The sequence below is a fragment of the Schistocerca americana genome, chromosome 9 (assembly GCF_021461395.2).
Source record: "Schistocerca americana isolate TAMUIC-IGC-003095 chromosome 9, iqSchAmer2.1, whole genome shotgun sequence".
In the NCBI taxonomy this organism is placed as follows: domain Eukaryota; kingdom Metazoa; phylum Arthropoda; class Insecta; order Orthoptera; family Acrididae; genus Schistocerca; species Schistocerca americana.
In genome coordinates this window covers 63,358,985-63,375,013 of record NC_060127.1, presented here as the reverse complement: position 1 = coordinate 63,375,013, position 16,029 = coordinate 63,358,985, and the positions used below count along the sequence as shown (strand labels likewise).

Below are 16,029 nucleotides of genomic sequence, written 5' to 3'. Positions count from 1 at the left end.
GTCTCTCTCTCTCTCTCTCTCTCTCTCTCTCTCTCTCTCTCTCTCTCTCTCTCTCTCTGTGTGTGTGTGTGTGTGTGTGTGTGTGTGTGTGTGTGTGTGTGTGTGTGAGTGAGTGAGTGAGTGAGAGAGAGAGAGAGAGAGAGAGAAATGTATTGTTATGGACTGGAGGGCGCACTCAAAATAAAAGGCAGCAGCAAAGAGAGAGGAAATATGTAGAGGGGCCGAAGCAGGCTTTTCAGCAGTGTCCGTTCCATTAGCCATCATGCTATATGAAGTCATTCTGCATAATTTAACAATTACCTACAAACACTGTACCCATACTATAAATAAACTGCTTATCGACACATTTAAAAATTCATAATGATAAGTGCCACGCATAAAAGTTGTTCCAAGTGGTTCGTGGTTCGTTTCTAAAGTTTATTTTACGTAAAAGCCCAGAAAATGAGATGAAGTTGTAGATTCTAAAACTGTGACACAGTGGCTTTGAAATCCATCTGAGAATGCTTTATAATATAGTTAATAACCCTGGGTTACCTCGTTTTGGTCATCTTGACAGAAACTTAAAATCCCTCTGGCTACGTAAGAAGAGACCCTCGAAAAAATAAAAACCAGTTTATATCCATTTCAGCATTGACAGTCACATGTGAGTGTGTGTGCTACTACATTTGAAGCCTAGTTGTCATGTTTTGGTTGAGGTGGTTGGCATTAGATACCACCTTCACTGTGTGCAACTTTGGATACTAGACAACAAAATGCATGCTTTCAGACTCTCTCCCATACTGTTGTTAGGGCAATGCTTTAAAAAAAAAAAGAGAGAGAGAGAGAGAGAGAGAGAGAGATTACTATAGTTATCCTGAGTCTGAAATTTAATTTAGCAGCTCAGAAAGTGAAGAAGAATGTGATCTTACGTCATCAGAGACGAACTGACAACATTTTGTCAGTTTAGCGACAAGTGCTCACCAATGGTAAAAGAATGATACATACACTGTACTGCAATCAGCTCCTTCAGGATTTATATTCACAGGAAGCCATTGTGAAATACACAATTGGACTTCATAGATACAGAGAAACTAAACAATGACTTCAAGTTTCAGGATATTTTAGTCAAAGTCCAGTACACGAGTATACCGGGATTTTATTGCTGGTGGTTTTCAAAATGTTGTAACTCATTGTTTTGAGTTTTGTAAGCTGGCTTTGCGTGTCTATATGTAATGTCATTCATTACAGGATGTTTTTCATTAATAAAATAAAATACTGTTGGAACATAATTTGAAAAGAAAAGTTACATTAACCAGTTCAATATGCTGAGTTTTTACACTACTGGCCATTAAAATTGGTACACCACGAAGATTACGTGCTACAGATGCAAAATTTAACCGACAGGAAGAAGATGCTGTGATATGCAAATGATTAGCTTTTCAGAGCATTCACACAAGGCTGGCGCCAGTGGCGACACCTACAACGTGCTGACATGAGGAAAGTTTCCAACCGATTTCTCATACACAAACAGCAGTTGACCGGCATTGCCTGGTGTAACATCGTTGTGATGCCTCATGTAAGGAGGAGAAATGCATACCATCATGTTTCCAACTCTGATAAAGGTCGGATTGTAGCCTATCATGATTGTGGTTTATCATATCGCGACATTGCTGCTCGAGTTGGTCGAGATCCAATGACTGCTAGAAGAATATGGAATCGGTGGGGTCAGGAGGGTGACATGGAACGCCGTGCTGGATCCCAACGGCCTCGTATCACTAGCAGTCGAGATTACAGGCATCTTATCCGCATGGCTGTAACGGATCGTGCAGCCACGTCTCGATCCCTGCGTCAACAGATGGGGACGTTTGCAAGACAACAACCATCTGCACGAACAGTTCAACAACGTTTGCAGCAGCATGGACTCTCAGCTCGGTGACCATGGCTGCAGTTACCCTTGAGGCTGTATCACAGACAGGAGCGCCTGCGATGGTGTACTCAACGACGAACCTGGGTGCACGAATGGCAAAACGTCATTTTTTCAGATGAATCCAGGTTCTGTTTACAGCATCATGATGGTCGCATCCGTGTTTGGCGACATCGCGGTGAACACACATTGGAAGTGTGTAATCATCATCGCCATACTGGCGTATCACCGGGTGTGATGGTATGGGGTTACACGTCTCGGTTACCTCTTGTTCGCATTGACGGCATTTTGAACAGTGGAAGTTACATTTCAGATGTGTTACGACCCGTGGCTCTACCCTTCATTCGATCCCTGCGAAACCCTACATTTCAGCAGCAGGATAATGCACGACCGCATGTTGCAGGTCCTGTACTGACCTTTCTGGATGCAGAAAATGTGCGACTGCTGCCCTTGCCAGCACATTCTCCAGATCTCTCACCAACTGAAAACGTCTGGTCAATGGTGGCCGAGCAACTGGCTTGTCACAATATGCCAGTCACTACTCTTGATGAACTGTGGTATCGTGTTGAAGCTGCATGGGCAGCTGTACCTGTACACACCATCCAAGCTCTGTTTGACTCAATGCACAGATGTATCAAGGCCGTTATTACAACCAGAGGTGGTTGTTCTGGGTACTGATTTCTCAGGATCTATGCACCCAAATTGCGTGAAAATGTAATCACATGTCAATTCTAGTATAATATATGTGTCCAATGAATACCCGTTTATCATCTGCATTTCTTCTTGGTGTAGCAATTTTGATGGCCAGTAGTGTATATAAACGACAAGAAAGAAATGAATATTGCAGAAAAAATAAGAAAAAACCAACATTGCCATCTTTTGACTGCAATACCATTTATTTGTATTTTTTAGTCAAAAGGCAAGCACGGCCCCTTGGGAGAGCCTGTAACTCCTAGAGGGCGCGTCCCCAGGTGGCGGATCGGGGAACGCCTCCCAGATATGGGTGGTAGGAGGGAAATCAAATACCTCCCGCGGACCAACAGGCCGGGCAGAGCAAGTTCGTTAGCTGAAGTGAAAGCAACTGCTCTAGGGGTAGGCATCCCCGAAATCAAGACCCTGGTCCTCCAGGTTGGGGGTTGTGCTTAGGGCCAGCGACCCTATCACAGGATCCTGTAGGAGAAAATGGATTGCTACGAATCAGAATGACAAGAATGCTGGGCCACCAAACTTGATGACGAACTTGCAAAATTTAAAGGTTATGAATATGGGAACATGGAATGTATTAAGTCTCTATAGATCAGGATCACTGATAAATGTCATACAGGAACTTGAAAGGTATAAAATGGATTTAGTTGCAGTACAAGAAACCAGATGGACGGGTAATGGAAGTATAAACAAAAATAAGTATACAATAATGTATGGGGGAAATGATACACAAATACATGCACTAGGGACAGGATTTATAATAAACAACAAATTGTTACCTTTTATTAGGAAATTTGAGGCAGTGAATGAAAGGATATCTCACATTACGATTCAATGCAAATATAAGACTTTAAATGTTATAAATTGCCATGCTCCAACAGAGGATAAAGAGGACAATATTAAAGAAGAATTTTACAACAAATTGGAACAGGTATATGATACATTCTCGAAAAATTCAATTAAAATAATTCTAGGAGATTTCAATGCCAAGTTAGGACATGAAAATCATTATAAACCTACAATTGGACCTCATAGTCTACATCAGCAGAGTAATGAAAACGGAACAAAACTTATTAGCTTTGCCACTTCCAAAAACATGTTGATCAAAAGTACATATTTTGCACATAAAGATATACATAAACAAACATGGGCTTCAAGAGATGGCATCACAAAAAATCAAATTGATCATGTATTAATCGAAAAACAACATCATAAATGCATACATGATATCAGAAGTCAAAGGGGAGCAGACTGTGATTCGGATCACTTTCTTGTAAAAGCCAAGTTCAAGATCTCACTCTCAAGACATAAATGGTCTAAATTAAATGGTGTTCCTAGGTTTAATACAATGAAACTGAAAAACCCAAACATTCTCAACCAGTACATTAGAGAATTAGAAACACACAAACCTGAAGTGGAAAGTAAAATTAACAATGATGATACTAATCAAGCCTGGAACGCTCTGAAAGAAAGTATCACACGAGCAACTACCTCAGTTTTGGGACATTTTACTACAACTAAGAACCCCTGGTTTGATGCCGAGTGCTCGAACGCTATCGAAGATAGAAAATTAGCAAGGGAAAAATTCCTACAAAAACCAATAACACAAAACAAACTTATTTTTGAAGAGAAACAGAAACTTGCCAGGAAACTCATTAGGAAAAAGAAAAGGGATTTTATGAATTACAAATTAAAAAGAGCTGAGAATGACCGTACCACAGACTCCAGAGGATTTTTCAAGAGCATAAATATGTTTAAAAGTGGGAATATAAAAAATTATGGACAGTTCATAACAGACCCAGATGGCTCCTTGCTAACAGAAAGAAGTGACATTGCTAACAGATGGAAGGAATATTTTAATGAGTTACTAAATGCTCCAACTATAAGCGTCTCTCAGGAAGATGACAATGAATATCTTACTGCTGACCCATCGGACGAAGAGCCCAGCTTAGCAGAAATTAAAGAAAGCATCAAGAAGCTGAAGAGACATAAAGCTCCTGGAAGTGATGGTATAGACACAGATATATGGAAGCTCAGTAAATTTCCTTTTGTAAACTGCTTACACAAAATCATCACCAACATCTGGAAGCAGGAACAGGTCCCACATGATTGGAAAGAAGTAGTTGTGTGCCCTATATACAAGAAGGGGGACCCAACAAATTGTTCAAACTACAGAGGAATTGCGTTACTAAACACAACATATAAAATTCTGACAAATATACTGTTAGCAAGGATAAGCCCTTACGTTGAAGACTCCCTAGATGATGCCCAATGTGGATTTAGACCTAACAGATCGACTATTGACAATATATATGTCCTAAGGATGTTGGGTGAAAAGAAATATGAATTCAATCAAAATGTACATATGCTTTTCATTGATTTTAAAAAAGCTTTTGACAGTATCAACAGGGAATATTTATGGAAGTGCATGAGGCAGATTGGCATCCCTAACAAATTGATAAATTTAATAAAATCTTGCACTTTAAACTCAAAATACAAAATAAAAGTAGCTAGCAAACTTTCTGAAGACTTTGAGGTTAAAACTGGAGTCAAACAAGGGGATTCACTCTCACCAGTTCTTTTTAACATAGTAATCAATAGAATAATCCAAAAAGTAAAGCTACTACAAATTGGAGCACAACTGGAAAGCAAAATTAACATTGTAGCATACGCTGATGACATTGCATTATTATCTGACAGTGAGAATGATTTGAAGCTTCTTACTGCACAATTAATTAAAGCCACAAATGGCACAGGCCTCCAGCTGAATACAGACAAAACAATGTACTTTATCTTATCCCGCTATCCATCAAATAATAATGTACTGCAAATTAATAACACAGCTTTCACAAAGACAAATGAATTTAATTACCTTGGTACAATAGTAACCTCTGACAACTCCATAAAAATTGAAATAGAATCACGAATTCAGAAGGCTAACAAATGCTACTATAGTCTCTTGACAGTTTTCAAAAGCAAGTTAATTTCTAGGAACACCAAACTACAAGTATACAAATCATTGATTATACCAGTACTCACCTATGGATCTGAAACCTGGACTCTCACAAAAAAAGAGGAAAACAGATTAAGAGTATTTGAACGAAAAATTTTGAGAAAAATATTTGGACCCATAAGAGATAGGATCAGTGATGAATGGAGATTGCTAAATAACAATGAAATTTACAAATTATATAAAGACTCCGATATAGTGGCCAAAATTAAAGCCAAAAGACTGAAATGGATAGGGCATGTCATCAGAGCACCACCAAACAGGACCATCAAGAAAGTGACTGAAGAGATTCCCACCGGAAGACGACCTCTTGGACGCCCACGCATGAGATACTTGGACAATATTCAAGACGATCTCAGAAAACTAGGACATGACAGACAGTGGCAAATTACTTGTAAAGACAGAGCAAAGTGGTTCAACATTGTCCATTCTGCAGCAAAAAGCCTTCATGGATTGTAATGCTTAATAATAATAATAATAATAATAATAATAATAAAGGCAAGCACGGCGCCATTTGCAAAATTTTACATGACTCTGAACCCCAGTAACAGGAACACTGTTGTGCTCTTTTGATACAGCTGTCTGTACTGTCCCAAGGCCTTTCACCTATGCACAGTTATACATTTGAGCCTGCTTACCATAATCAAGCTTTTGCCTTGCTCTTTATTCTTGCAGCCAATTATTTTAAACCTATACCGACATGTTCCTTCTTATAAAGTGACAAAGCATGTTGCTCTTACTACAGAAGGATCACACTGTTGAATGTAGTATACAAATTTTATCCGGAACTCTATACTATAGAATAGTGCCTAATATGGAAGTCATATTGGGTGATTATCAGTGAGGCTTTAGGCATAACAGATCAGCTGTGGACTAGATATTCATACTGAAACAAATACAGGAGAAAAAACATATGAATATAATGTAGAAGTCAACATTATCTACATGGATTTTGAGAAGGCTGTGACTGTGAGAGCTAGGTCATTATGTGTGTTATGAATAAGCTACATATTTGTCTCTTAGTAGTTGAGAAATTCCCGACTGGGCAAAATCATCTTCAATCTCAATTTAATCAGTATTCCACCAACCGGGAGTTACAGTTGGATTTTATTACATGTTGGCCGCACATCAGACAAGAGATTAACAATTAGCACGCGTTTTTATCTTTGACTTACATTCGGTTCAAACACTGACAGTTCACCAATTAAAATAAAATTGCTACAACAAAAAGTTATGTACGCAGTAAAGCCCCATTTTTAAGTTCAGCATTTTATGTTTCCCAATTTTACCAGTCATTTTTGTCAGTCCTGACAGAAGTTCTATGCTCTCAATACAATGCTTTCCCGTCATTAACGGTTCTATATTATTTTATGTTTTTTTTTTTTTTTTTTGTTGACGTTATCACGATCTTTACCATTTCATACAGATTCTTGCAAAAAGTGCAATTTATTTCTGTTAAAAGTCAGCCTTTTTATTGTAGGTTCGCAGTGTTTGGAACATTGGTAAACTATGCTAATAATGATGTGACAATAATGACTTTGGTAGCAACCTTCCTTCTGCTCAATGTGTTGTGTTACAACAGCTTTAATTTGAAGACAGCCATCTCTATAATGGGCTTTCACGAATCACTGTTACTTCCACGTCCAAAATGCTAATCCATACTACATACACGGTCTTAGGTTGGTACAAGCTAATAACAGGCGTAAACATTCCTCCTCACGAAGCTCTGTAACATGACAATTACAGCCCTCTTTCTCACCCAGGTCATCCTTGAACCAAGTGACCACCTTGTCAACACCAAGTTGTAGATTTCATGCCTATAGTTCTATGTTTACACAGACTGACAACTGTAGTGTTTTAACCAATATAGAGTTACAAATTTTATTAACCATAATTTTGTAATGATAACCAATATAGAGTTACAAATTTTATTAACCATAATTTTGTAATGATATCAATAATAAGTCTGACAGTAGACCATAAATCTCTCTTTAATGTGGTTTCACAAAAGAGTACAGCCAATTTCTGTTAGAAAGAAATTGTATCAGATTTTCGTGAAGGAAAAATTTAAATTGTTTTAATTTTGTATTTTGAACAATATAAAGAGAATGACAGTAAGAGTAATTTGTTCACTTTTGTTTGTTGTGTTTCCAATGTTTTCCTGAATTTCACACTTTCCTGCATTTTACACTTTTTTGGGTCAGTCCACTGAAAATATATATATATAAAAAATGGAGGTAGGTACTATGTATTGATATTACTGCAATACACTGTGGTCAAGCCGTTGATAGTCCTCAGGGCTGCATACAACGCAGCAGTCTCTTCGCTGCACTTGTAATGACGTTGGGCACAGCACTGCAGTTCCTGCAGCCGCACAATACCCATAAGGATTACCTCGGGCAAATAATTAGAACATCCAAAACAGAATGTGCTCCATAACAAATCCTCACACGTAACAAAGATAGCTCTAACCCTCAAAATGACCTTTCTACTCAACTTTACCAAATACACAACTACGTGTGCTTCTTCAGTTATGCATCCAACAAGTACGAAATTTTCCTATTAATCAAATGGTTTTGGGCTCTGAAATTATCATGGGGGGAAAAAAAAGAGGCAGAAAAATCATGCATTCAATAGTCTAAATAGGGAAGATATGTTAGAAGACAAAATTGTTTGGCACACTATCCAAATATATTTTTGTTATTAGGGCAATCTCAAAAAGTTCTAAGACAATCATGAAGGTGGATAGGGAATTAGCTGACTGTTTCAATATCAATAAAGGAGTTACAAAAGATAATGCCCTTCTCACAATGCCTTTCAATTCGACCTTAGAAGCCATTATGGAAAGACTCCAAATAACTGGGCACATAGGTATAAGAACCATGCAAGTTGGTGGCATACGCTGACAACACTGCAGTAATTAGTATACGAATGATGTCACTGGAGAGAATAGTGGTGAAATTGAAAGAAGCCGCATGGCATATGGGTCTGGAAATTAACAAATCAGAAAACAAATATATGTAACTCTATAGAACCGAGGACAATAATCTGGATATGGTCAGCAGCAGGTTTTAATTTTGAGCATGTAGAGGATTTTGAATACCAAGGAGTTTATATTATTAAAATAAATTCCATGTCCACTGAAATAAAAGCCCACATTTTAAGTGGTAATATGTTTGGTAAACTGACAACTAAAAATCACTACATATAAAGTTACAATCAGACCAGTAGTTACACATGGATGTAAGGCATGGATGCTAACCAGCAATATCAATCAACAACTCTGAATGTTTGAATGAAGAATACTATGGAAAATTTATGGAGGAATCTGAAATAATGATATTACACAGAGATCAAGGACAAATTATGAGTTGGATCACCTCATACAGGGAGCTGAAATAATAAGGCTAATTAAAAGTAAAAGAATAGAGGACACAAATACAAAGGTCTTCCAACAGACACCGACAGGTAGAAGATTAAAAGAAAGACCACATAAACGGTGGCTGGATGAAGTGAAAGAAAAGATCAGAGCCCTAGGAATCTGTGCATGGAGAAGGAAAGTAAACAAGAGCACAGAATGGAAGGAAACTGTTAAGGAGGCAAAGACCCACAGAGGATTGCAAAGCCACAAGAAGAAGAATACTTCTTTTCATTTCCAAATTGACGATTCCTTGATGCCGCAGACTGTGCCCTGAAAACTAATATCTTCTTTTAGTCAAGTTCTGCTATCAATTTTTTCTGTCTTCAGTTTGATTCAGCATCTCTTCATTAGTTAACCAATCATTCTTCTATAGCATTACATTCCAATAGCTTCTATTGTCTTCTTGTCTGAACTGTTTATCATCCACATTTCACTTTTGTGGAAGGCTACATTCCAGACAAATACCTTCAAAAAAGCATTCCTAAAAATTTTATATTTGATGTTAACAAATCTCTCTTTATCAGAAATTATTTCCTTTTTGTGGTCAGTTCTTAATACATTCTTTCTACTTCTGTTATTGTTATTTATTTTGCTGCCTGAATAACAAAACTCATCTACTGCTTTTAATGTCTCTATTTCTAATCTAAATCTCTCACTATCACCTAATTTAATTTGATTACATTCCAGTACCACTTTTCTACTTTTGTTGACGTTTGTGTTATAAACTCTTTCATATACCATCCATTCCATTCAACTGATCTTCCAAGTCTTTAGCAGTCTCTGGCAGAATTGCAATGTCATCGGTTTCTCTTACTCCTTGCACTACATACAGACTGAATAACACCTGGAATAGGCCACAATCCTGTCGGACTCCCTTATCAACCACCACCTCCACTTCATATCCTTCGACTCCCATAAATGCAGTTTCATTTCTGTAAAAGCTGTAGATAATCTTCCACTCTAAAGGTAGGTTGGTCCTTATTCAATCTACCTTCTAAGATAAGTCATAGGTTAAGTACTTCCCCAAGGTGTTCCTACATCCCCGTAGAACCTAAACTGATCTTCCCCGAGGTAAGTTGCAGTCACTAATTCCAATTCTACAGATAACTGAATCACTTATTACTAAAAGGGGATAATTCTTCAAAAGCTTAAAACGCAGATTTTGTAAGTTTCAATTCGAGATATTGATGCACTGTCCGGAATTAAAATGCGATACTGTCATTGTCTTGATGCTTTTAGAAATCTGACTTAAATCTGCAATTATTTCTAATAGGGGAAAACTCCAGGAGTTGTCACATATTAGAAATGAACTTGTAGAAGGCCTGGAAACATGCTGAACCAACCAGTGACTTTTGCTGAAAAGCATGATTAAGTATTCCAGTTCTTATATTATGTTGAGCAGTTCAGAGTTTGAAACATCAAATAATAATGAAAAAAGGAGAAAACAAAAAAAGGTAAAGGCTGATGACTTTTTATAGTATGCTAAGGGTTTTTGAGATACACAACATGAAGAAAAAGAGAGGTACACTTTATTATTGTTATGAGGGGCCAAGGTAAGAAGGCCTTAATGAAGTGTGCACCTTATTGTAACATTATATTGGGAACTGTCTCCACAAGAGAACTCCACTTTTTTTAACAACGCACACAGATGTCAAAATCACAATCATGTGGTTGTAAAAATGTTCTTATTCTTAACAAACACTGGCAGATTTGACAAAACCTACTACTATTTACCCATTGGAGGCCACTCTTATCAACCATCTGACGACAAATTAGATGTCCAAAAAGAAAGTTACGAATGCGCAACCGAGTACTTATTCCAGATAAGTATAAGTCACTTATCACCACATCCAGCTGCTCATTCATTTTGAAGTGTATGCAGCAAAAACAAAAAAAAACAAAAAAACAGTGAATTCTAAAACCTGATGAATCCCTTTGTACAAAAAGATCATCATCTTAACCAAAATAATGGGAACAGGCACTAGAAAGCATGACAAAGTATCATTTGCTCCCCATTATTTTCTGTACCATCAGCACTATTCAGAAAAGAAAAGGCTAAGTCCTATATTGAAAGACACAAAGTCATTGCCACTACATTAATGAAAGCCAAGACATGTTTTACCAAAAAGAACACTGAGCTTCCTGAAACAGGAGCATATGATTAGACAGTTCTCATAAACATAAAGAAAGATGACATTCAGAAACTTAGTTACGTATATTACCAATAGTATCAAGTTCTCATAATCAGCTGAAGGTGCAGCCTACATAGAAGTGGATGAAGATGATTGAAAAATGAGTAGAATCAATAATTTTTTGTAGCATGCTTTGTATTCATTTTTGTATAAACTTAGCATAATTTTGTGAACAAGAGGCCAATCATGATTTGTAACATGTTTTTTATCCATTTTTCATTAACATAGGGCTTTTTTTAATACTTATGGTTATAAAGATGATGTTAAACATAGTCAATGGCTCAGGTTCGAAAGTATGTAAAAGCAACGAGTTTTTTGCTATCATTTAAATGTACCTCGTACTATGATTACGTATTGTAATTTTTCTGTAAAATGGTACACTCCAGACATGCATACTTTACATTACATTTATAGTGTGCAAAGTACTGTCATTCATTAAGTATGAGTTTTTACTTTCATGTAATTTAAGTACATGCCTTAACATATATTTGCTACCTCAACAATGTAAGAAAACAGATATCGTTACTCACTGCAAAGATGACTCATTGAGTTAGAGACAGGAACAACGAAACGACACTTACACATCAGCTTTTGGTCAAACCCTTCACCAGAAAAGGAAACACACATATATTCATTCACACAAGCAAGCACATCTCACACACACATGATCAACTTCTCTGGCAGCTCGGATCGGAATGCAACTGTCACATAGAATGGAAGAAGCAATCCAGAGGGAGGTGGGAAAGCAGCGAAAGGGGGAGAGCAGAGGGCTGTCAGGCAGAGTGTGCATGGACCACATTCCAACAGGCACAGTGTCAGGACGCAAGGAGATGTGGAAGGGGGAGGAGGTGAAAAAAGAAAGCCATGTGGGTGTGTTGACAGAGGACAGCACACAAAGAGGGTGGGAGATTAGAATAGGGAGAAGTTGACAGGACAGAAGGGGTGAAACTGTCAGGTGAAAGGGTGTAGGTTACCTTACGTTGAAGCAGAGATGATTTCGGTAGAGGAGAATGTGTTGTAAGATAATGCACATCTAAGCATTTCAGAGAAACTGATGGTGGAGTTGAAGATCCAAATGGCTAGTGTTGGGAAGCAGCCATTAAAATCAAGCACATTATCTTTGTGTACAAGGTGGTCTACTTTGCTTTGGCCACAGTATGGTGGTGGTCATTCATCCTATATATTCCAATATAAAATGCTGTGGAATGACTGCAGCAGAGCTGGTATATAACATGGCTACTCTCACAGGTGGCCCGGCCTCTGATGGGGTGTGATAAGCCTGTGGCAGGACTGGGATAGGCAGTGCTGGATGGGTGGATTGATCAGGTCTTGCACATGGTTATTCCACAGGGATATTATCCCTGTGGCAAGGGGTTGGGACTGAGAGTGGCATAGGGATGAACTAGGATTTTGTGGAGGTTGGGTGGGCAATGGAACATGACTTTCGGGGGGGGGGGGGGGGGGGGGGTGAAGGATCTCAGGTAGGATGTCCCTCATTTCAGGATACGACAATAGGTAATCAGATCCCAGACAAAAGATGTGGTACTGTTGTTCCAGTTATGGGTGGTTCTGGGTGACTGAAGAGGGCATTCATTTTGTAACTGGTTCTTAGGGGTAGTGGAAGGATTTGGGGAGGGAGGGAGGGAGGGAGGGATGGTGCAGGAGATTTGTTTGATAACTTGGTCTGGGGGTAGTACCCGTCTGGGAAGGCTTTGGTGAGACCCTCAGAATATTGGGAAATGGGGTTCTTGTCACTGCAGATACACCATCCCCATGAGGCCAGGTTGTATGGGATTTTTTGGTGTGGAAGGGATGGCAACTGTCAAATTGTCGATCTGTTGGTGGGTTTCATGTGGACAGAGGTGTGGATGTAGCCATAGGAGAGTTGGTGGTCAATGTAGAGGAAGTTGGCCAGGTTGAGGAGGACAAGGTGAAGCACATGGGAGAGAAGGTGTTGAGGTTGTGAAGAAATGAAGATAGGGTGTCTTGGCCGTGAGCAACTCATTTATCAAACTTCCTGGCAGATTAAAACTGCTTGCCGGACCGAGAACCGAATTCGGAACCTTTGCCTTTCACGGGCAAGTGCTCTACCAACTGAGCTACCCAAGCATGACTCATGCCCCGTCCTCACAGCTTTACTTCCGCCAGTACCTCGTCCTCATTCAGCTCATTTATCGCTATCGTTGATAATGCCATGTGATAAAAATCACCATAGTAGTTACAAATATTTTTCAAATTACACAATATTAGCCTTACACATACCAGAAAATGTACTGTATATAATACAGGGAAACATTCCACGTGGGAAAAATATGTCTAAGGACGAAGGCATATTTGCAGAGCGAATGTAAATAAAACTTAATGGGGTCGTTGTGGGGACGTTGTGAGGGTGATATGGTATTAGAAGGTGGAAAGTGTAACATGAGGCTGAAATGAAAATGAAAATAAAAATATATGGGGAGAGATAAAGGTGAACTAGAAAGCAACTGGAGATCTGGTGTGAAAAAAGTCAAAAAAGTGTTGGTTAAAGATGGGCTATGTTGATCCTGTGGTGAATTTGGGTTGGTAACCAACGATGTGCACAAAGGTTAGGTGGTTGTGTTCTCGCCGAAACACGTTAAAGGGTGGAGAAATTTGGGAAAATTTATTTATTTATTTATTTACATTCCCTCCGCAAACATGCCTTCGCCCTTAGAAAATGTACTGTTTTACACAGCAGAAAGAAATTGGATATTACATTGCTAAGGAAGGATATGGAAAGTGTTTTCTTCCTCCTGAATAATTTATGATGCGTATTGTTCCCTTTTAGAAACAAGCAATTCAATTGGTGTTACAATTTTGCAACCACCTGCAATACTCAATGCCTGAAACAGTCACCCAGCCCCACGGGTAGGTTGCCTGTCTAATGGCTCCCAGGGGTAACGCAAATTTGATTTCCGATATTATATATAATCACTGACCAAATTTAAAAATTTAATAACGATTGTTTTAGTATGGATATTGGGGTTTCAAGGCTTTGTTGTATTTATTACATTCAACTTATAATTATAAATCATACATCAAATGAAAGAGCAACTGAAACAGTTTTGCTTGTATACCAGTGTGAACACACATGTAATGTTTCCTGTGTCTTCCAATAGGAAGTGTTACAGCTAGAGTGACAAACTACGACAGTGAAGTTTAGGCTCATTCTGCACACCTACGTCGTGCATTCGACAATAACTGATGAGCCTTCAGTAGAGTTCTGAGTACTTCATCACAAATGTCGCAGCCAGAGTGAGCATTAAATTTAATCAAAGCAAGTTGTTTGGTAAATTTCTATTCCACTTCTTGTGTGTTGTCACTGCTGATGGTGTTGGTAAATGACAGAAACGAGCAAGAGACACACTTAATTCAACCACAAAGCAAGTGTACGTGTGTACCGAACTGTTGCTTTGATTGGTCAGATGGTTGATTGGTCAGATGGTTGATTGGTCAGATGGTTGATTGGGGGGATGGGTAAAGGGGCCAAACAACTCAGTCATCAGTCCCTCAATTGGAGAGTGGTTTATCTGGAAGTAGATACATCCACCAAGAATGTTTCCTGATACAGTTGGGAGATTCATACCACTAAAAGTGAGAAGGCTAAAAACGTAATGGACATATTTTGTATTGTCAATAGCAAACGCAAGATGGAGGAGATAGGGAAGTCAGAAGGTGGGTGTCTCAGGGATTCTGCAATGTGACAAGAAATTTCCCACCCCTAGCCATCACACCCCTGATCCATTAGAGTCAAGAGTGCTCACTATTCAACAAAATGTAACACCCAGAACAGAAAATTGGGCATGGCAGAAAGGAGGAAAACTGAATCTAAAAGCGACACAAACATTGTAAAAGAGGACTTAAGAGGAGCCAGCTCAAGGAGGTTAGGTCGGGTATCCCCCAGACTTTGCGGGTATACTCCATTCATCGTAAGAATAAACCTCATGTAAACATTACACTACGTATTCTTCCGTGTTTCCTGGAACCTCATTGGGTTTCATTTCATGTGGAACAGAAGCCATGCTATTTCGAGTACAGTCAAGTAGAGTAATGAGGATACATTTTATGATGTGCATTACGGGTACATCGACTCAGCCATAATACGAGACAACCGCTTTACCAGCACATTTAAATTGGACAGCACTGGCCAGCCACCTGGTCCAACCAACCTGCAGTGATGTGAACTGTTGTAGCAAAGACATAAAAAAGTGATGATATGAGAACAATATAGCCTTGAATGTCATTTTATTTTCAAACAGAAGGAAATAAAGGTAAAACTCAGGTGATACACTTCTTAGATAATCTGATGGAAAACATAACATGCTTACGATCTTAGCTAACATAGTACAGTAATTAAAAACGAGAGAGATGAAAACTCCTGAATTTAACAAGGGTAATTTTTCCACATGACCTATGTGCAGTGTAAAAGCGCACTGCTGGGATTTCACCATGTAGTTAAATATTGAAGCCACAGAAGGTATTACAGTCAGTCATCTGGTAATCTCTGAACTTATTCCGTATCAGATTCCGAGGAATACAGGACATTTCTGCACTGTTATGCTGATAACGATGCAATCAGCAGAGTCCCAAGCCACCAAAAAGTCCACATTTCCTCCTCCTCATTTATAACATGCTGTTCTGCATTTCGCCAGTGTTCGGCAGTGACGTGTCACAAAGCTTCGTGCATTAGTTACAGCAAATCTGACAGCTTAAATGTCTTGTTATTTCTCACGACAGATTCTTTAACTTCGCTCCAGATCAATTCTGTGGGGTTCAG

At 38.7% G+C, this 16,029-nt stretch overlaps 1 protein-coding gene across 2 annotated transcripts in view; it reads right to left on the bottom strand.

The window, feature by feature from the left end:
- Positions 1-16,029, bottom strand: part of LOC124551206 — a 128,827-nt gene that overhangs the window by 83,349 nt on the left and 29,449 nt on the right. The gene's annotated exons all lie outside the window — the stretch shown is intronic.